Below are 6,000 nucleotides of genomic sequence, written 5' to 3'. Positions count from 1 at the left end.
TCTGACGAAGATGCCCAGGGAGCCAAGCCGGTCTGGCTGACCCTCTTCTCCCCACTGGGACTTCCCCTCCCTCCCTCTCCATCCTTCATCCCATTTCTGCTCAGAGGACCTAGGAAATAGTGGGGGAGGGGGCCCAAGGGTGAGGAGCTGGGAGTAGAGGTCTAAAGCGAAGGCGGCAGAAAGACAGAGAGATGGAGACAGAGGGCAGAGGGGAGGTGCAAGGGGCACAGCTGTCCAGAGACCAAAGAGGGAGAGATAGAGAGATGGGGAGGGACTGGGAGAGGAGAGGACCAGAGGGGAGAGAGAGACAAGGAGATTCAGAGAGATGGAGAGAGACAAGAAGACAGAGAGAGAGAGATGCTGAGACAGCGGGGCACAGACATCTGGGGAGAAATAACAAGAAAAGGGGAGCCCGAGATTCAGGAAAAATAAAACAAGTCAGGTGAGTCGGGGTGCCAGCCACTGGCCGACCCACGACCCACAGCTTCGGGGGAAGGGAAAGGGCTAGAAGAGAAAGGCCGGTGGTGCTCCCACCACCCTTAGTGAGGCCCCAACTTCCCTGGGAGTGGGGGCTTTAGGTCCTCCCATTCAGGCCTACCAGGCACATGGAGGGGGGGCAGTGTGTTTGGGGGGGGTGACCCATGCTGGAACCAAAGTAAATAAACACACCTCACCCAACTCCAACTTGGGAAGGGCGGACGCTGGGAGCTGAGAAACCTGTGGTTCCTAAAGGAGGAAGATGTGGTCCAGGATGCTTGAGTCCAAACAGAGCACTGTGGGCCGGGACTCCCGGGTTTGAGGGCAGAGGGGGCTGGGACTCCAGACTCTCAGGGCTAAGCTAGACTGTGGCCCTGAGTCGGGTAGGGGTCCTAGGACACCCAGACTGCTGGCTTCCTGGGAAATGAAAGAGCTGGGGGCCTGGATGCCTGAGTCACCCAGAAGTCTCCCCTCAACAGGTCTGGCGGGGTTGGAGGTGACTCAGTGAAGGAAGCGGCATTAGAGCCGGGTGGGTGAGGTTCCCAGCACGGGTGTCACTCCAAAAATGTAGGAGGCACTGGAAAATCGGGGTGTTAGCTGCAGAGGGAGTGGTGTCGTCACCACGCTGGGCATCACCTTACTGATCTGGGGTCCTGCTTTCCCCCAAGCCTTGGTCTCTTGCAGAGGGAGTGGTGTCGTCACCACGCTGGGCATCACCTTACTGATCTGGGGTCCTGCTTTCCCCCAAGCCTTGGTCTCTTGGCACCACCCCAAAGTGGCTTGCTGTCCTTGTCCCAGACCTGAGGGCAGCACCCAGCCTCTTGCCTGTTATCTCCATCACTTGGTCTGGGAGCCTGAATGTCTGGGAACCATCTCCCTGCTCTGTACCCCATCTCTGCATTATTGTCTCTCTGGCTCTGAATCTCTCCTTTCTTTCTTTCTTTCCCCATCTCTGCAGATCTGTCTCCCAGTTTCTCCTGGTTCTCTGTCTCCTCATCTCTGAGGCCCTCCTCTCAAGCTCTGTGTCTCAGTGCCCTTATCCGGGAGTCTCTGTGCCCCGTCTTGGCATCTCTCCCCACCTTGAGGCCTGCTCCATGGAGGTAGCCACAGGGCCCCCTCCCCCAGCAGACAAGACCACAGGCTGCAGGTGACTCAGTCAGGATCAGATTCTAGGGCTCCCAAGATGACAACCTGAGTCTTCCTCAAATTTCCTCTTCCTACTCTGACACAGCCCAAGGGCCCCAATTAGATACAGCAACTCATGTAGATGAGGAAATCAGGACTGGAGAAGCTGTGAGTTGGCCTGTGAGGTGGCCTCACTCCTCCGGGGTGAGGAGGAGGGCAGAGGGAAGGACAGGGAGAGCTGGGGGCTGAGGGGTGACCATGGCAGAGTCTCTGGGCACCTGGCCTACATCCCCCTCAAATGGGGTTGCCAGATAAAATACCGGATGTCCAGTTAAATTAGAGTTTCAGATAAATAATACTTTTTTTCTGTAAGTATATCCCATATGGGGCTTGCCAGGTGGCTCAGTGCCTACCAAAGAGGAGACTCAGGTTTGGTCCCTGAGTTGGGAAGATCCTCTGGAGAAGGAAATGGCAATCCACTCCAGTATTCTTGCCTGGGAAATCCCATGGACAGAGGACCCTGGTGGGCTACAGTCCACAGGGTTGCAAAGAATCGGACATGACTGAGCGCCTAAACAGTAACAGCAGCAGTGTCCCATATGTTGGAGGGAATACACTTACTCTTAAAAAAGTATTGGGTTGGCCAACAAGTTCATTCAAGCTTTTCTGTACCATCTCTGTACTATCTTCTGTACCATTTATGAAAAAACCCGATTGAACTTTCAGGCCAGCCGAATATTTGCTGTTTACCTGAAATTCCAATTTAACTTGGTGTCCAGTATTTTTATTTGCTAAATCTGGAAACTCAGTTTCAAAGAAGGGAATCCATAAAGAAGGCAATCTACTCCAGTATTCTTGCCTGGAAAATTCCATGGACAGAAGAGCCTGGCACACTGCAGTCCATGGAGTCACACAACTGAGCATGTACACATGAGGGGAGAGGAGGGAGATGGTTTGGTAGCAATAAACAGAAGGAAAATAAAGCGGGGGGTGGGGGCGGGGATCCAAGTGTCTGTGCCCCTCTTTCCTGAGAACACAGGAATCCCTCCTCAGAGTTCAGGTCCTACTCACCCTCCTCGTCTCCCTTAGAACCCAGTCCCTACTCCAGAACCCAGGCTCCTAGCCTCTTTCTCCCCAGAATTCAGGTGTCCAGGCCAGGTCAGGGTCCAGTTGCCCAACGTGGGTTTCACAAGGAGGGTGGTGCCATCCATGACCCTGGTGGAACCAGTCTGGCTGAGCAGACAAGTGGGGTGGCCCCCATCCCATCCTGAGCCTGCTGCTTCCTCGAAGGCCAGCCCAGCAGGGCTGGGAGCAGAACAGGACGGACTCAGGGCGCTCTGGGTGCGTCAGAGTCTGGGTTTGGGTGTGTTGTATCTCTGCTGTGCGGTGTGTGTGCCTCTCTGGGTGCTGTTGCTTCTGTGTGGGGATTGTCACGCTGTGTCTCTCTCTGAGTGTTCCCGTGTCTTTTCTGTTTATGTGTCTGTATTGCCCTCCTGTGCTTCTCCCTCCTCTGCACCTGTGTTTGGGTGCAGTCTCAGTTGTCAAGTTTCTGTAATTCTGACTAGGTTAAGGCAGGAATTATTATTTTGTAGCACTTTATTTATTTATTTTTGGCTGTTCTCCGTCTCCGTGGCTGCCCGGTCTTTTCTCTAGTTGTGGCGAGCGGGAGCTAATCTCTAGCTATGGGGTGCGGACTGTTTATTTCGGCGGCTTCTCTTGTTGCAGAGCACAGGCTCTAGGGCATGTGGGTTTCAGTACTTGTGGCACTTGGGCTCAGAAGCTGTGGTTCCCAGGTTCTAGAGCGCAGGCTCAGTAGCTGTGGCTCATGGGCTTAGTTGCTCTGTAGCATGTGGGGTCTTCCTGGATCAGAAATTGAACCCATGTCCCCTGAAATGGCAGGTGGATTCTTTACCACTGAGCCACCAGGGAAGCCAAGGAATTAGTTGTTGAGTGCTAGCTTTGTTTTCTGGACTCTATAGCCAGAAAGTGAGTGAAGTCACTCAGTCATGAGATCGCAAAGAGTCGGACACGACTGAGTGACTTCACTCACTTTCTGGCTACAGAGTCCAGAAAACAAAGCTACCACTCAAAAACTAATTCCTTGGCTTCCCTGGTGGCTCAGTGGTAAAGAATCCACCTGCCATTTCAGGGGACATGGGTTCAATTTCTGATCCAGGAAACCTTAGTTCAAATCTTGATGGCCTCTGAATGGCTGTGAAACTTTGCACAAACCACTCAACTTCCCTGGACCTCAGTTTTCCCATCTACAAAATGGGTTTTTGCCAATAGAGTTGCTGAGAGGATTAAATGAGTTAATTCATGTAAAGAAACTGCACGTGGCCCATAGGAAACATTTTGTGTTTATGAGGATAGTGGGGATGATGTTCTAGTTGCTGGTGATGCAACAGTGAATAAAACCAAGTCTTTGCTCATGGTCCTAGTAGGGATTGGATGAATGGCCTGTGGCTGGGCATATAATCACATAACTGAGGTGTCTCTTTTGCATATGGAATGGGATATTTCTATGTGGTGTCAGTGCAAGTGATTTCACAATTGTGCACCCCTGTGTGTGTGTTTGTACGTAACTTCACGTGCTGTGTGTGGGTTCTCTGCTTGTGTGGGTATAAATACAAGATAACACCAAGCAGGTGTTGGAGGACACATATTTGTTCTGATCTTGCATTCCTGACTCTGAGGTGCTAGGGGTATGCCTGTATTTGGGGTCTTGAGAACTCTTCTCTCCATCGTATTAAAAAAAATTTATTTATTTAAAAATTTGTTTTTGGCTGTTCTGAGTCTTCGTTGTCTTGAGGGCTTTTCTCTAGTTGCGGAGAGTGTGGGCTTCTCTTGTGGAGCACAGGCTCTAGGGCTCTCGGGCTTCAGTGGTTGTGGTGTGTGGCCCAGTAGTTGCAGTTCCCAGGCTCTAGAGTGCAGGCTCAGTAGCTGTAGTGCCCGGGTTCAGCTGCCCCACCACACGTGGGATCTTCTTGGACCAGGGATCAAACCCATAGCTCAGGGTAAAGAATCTGTCTGCCAATGCAGCTGGCTGTAGTTTCTCCTTAATGGGAATGGTGGGCCCAGCGGCTTTAGGAGAAACACCAGGGTGAAAGGGAAGATGAGAGGAGATAGGTGAGGCCTGGGCGGGGATGAGAAAGAACATGGTGGGAAAGCAGGGAGAGATGGCGGATGGGGAACAGAGGAAGACCTGCACGAAGAGATGTGGCTGTTTGTCCATCCATTCCATAAGCATTTGGTGAGCCCTTGCAAATGTGCCAGGACCTCTGGCAGGCATTGGTTCAAGGCTTGGGGGAAAGCAGAGAGACCCAGAGGGATGAAGACCCACCAGGAAATCTTTTGGTGCCCCAGGGTGGCCCACCTGTGTCCAGAGTGGGCCTCAGTGACAGTTCTGGGTGATGGGGATCCAGCGATGGGGAGGGACAGAGAGGGACCTGCCCTTCTCCAATCCTCCCTGAGGCTGATCTGGGCAGATCAAAGAACACAGGCCGGGGGGCTGCGGGCCCGGGGAAGGGGGGAGGATTCTCCCAGACCAGGGACATCCCAGGAATCATTTCTGTCATATCCTAATAGGATAATGACACGCGACACACCCATTCCGTCCTAATCAGTATTTTCGACCCCAATCAGGCCTAACACCCATAGTGAGAGGCCTGGTATCTGGAAGTTGAGGAGGAAATACCTGGGAGTCATCTCCCTCACCCTTCCTCCTCCAGACTCCAGGAGTCCCAGACCCCAAACCCCCACCCCCACCCTCTGGGAGTCCCACTCTCAGTCCCTCTTCTTTCTTCACTGTGTACTTTTCCCTCTTTCTCTGGGCCTGTCTGTCATTATCTGTCTCCATCTGTATTTTGTGTCTCTTTACATCTAGATCTTGATTCTCTCTCACTGGGCCTCAATTTTTCACCTGTCAAGTGGGAATAATAATAATCTGATCACTTAGAGCTGTTAAGAGGAAGACATGAGATAATTATGTAAAATGCTTAGCACAGAACCTAGGCCACAGTAAATTCCGTACAAGTGAGCTCTATTGCGGTTATTGTTTTCAGTATTTTACTCTCTCAGTTGGTATCTGTGTTTTTCTCTTGGTTTCCACATGAGTCTCAAGTCTTCTCCTGTTCTGGATTCTTTCTGCACACAGCACCTGCCCCTGGCTTCCCTTTCAGGGATGAAGTAAAGGGCAGTATCAAGGCCAAAGCTTCCCTTAAGCCTTTTTCCTATTCATCTTTAGTCTAAGCCCCACCTCAGGAACTCAGAACTCTGGCTCCAATACAATACGTAGCCACAAAAACCCCTGACCCCCAAATCTGTGATCCTTGGGCAGGCCAGGGACCTTTGGGATTCAGGAGTCCCCGAATCTGGAGCACGATTCTTCAGGGTCCC

The sequence above is a fragment of the Bos taurus genome, chromosome 18 (genome assembly GCF_002263795.3).
Source record: "Bos taurus isolate L1 Dominette 01449 registration number 42190680 breed Hereford chromosome 18, ARS-UCD2.0, whole genome shotgun sequence".
Taxonomy (NCBI): Eukaryota; Metazoa; Chordata; class Mammalia; order Artiodactyla; family Bovidae; genus Bos; species Bos taurus.
The sequence above is the reverse complement of the archived record's forward strand: the minus strand, read 5'-3'. Positions refer to the sequence as shown.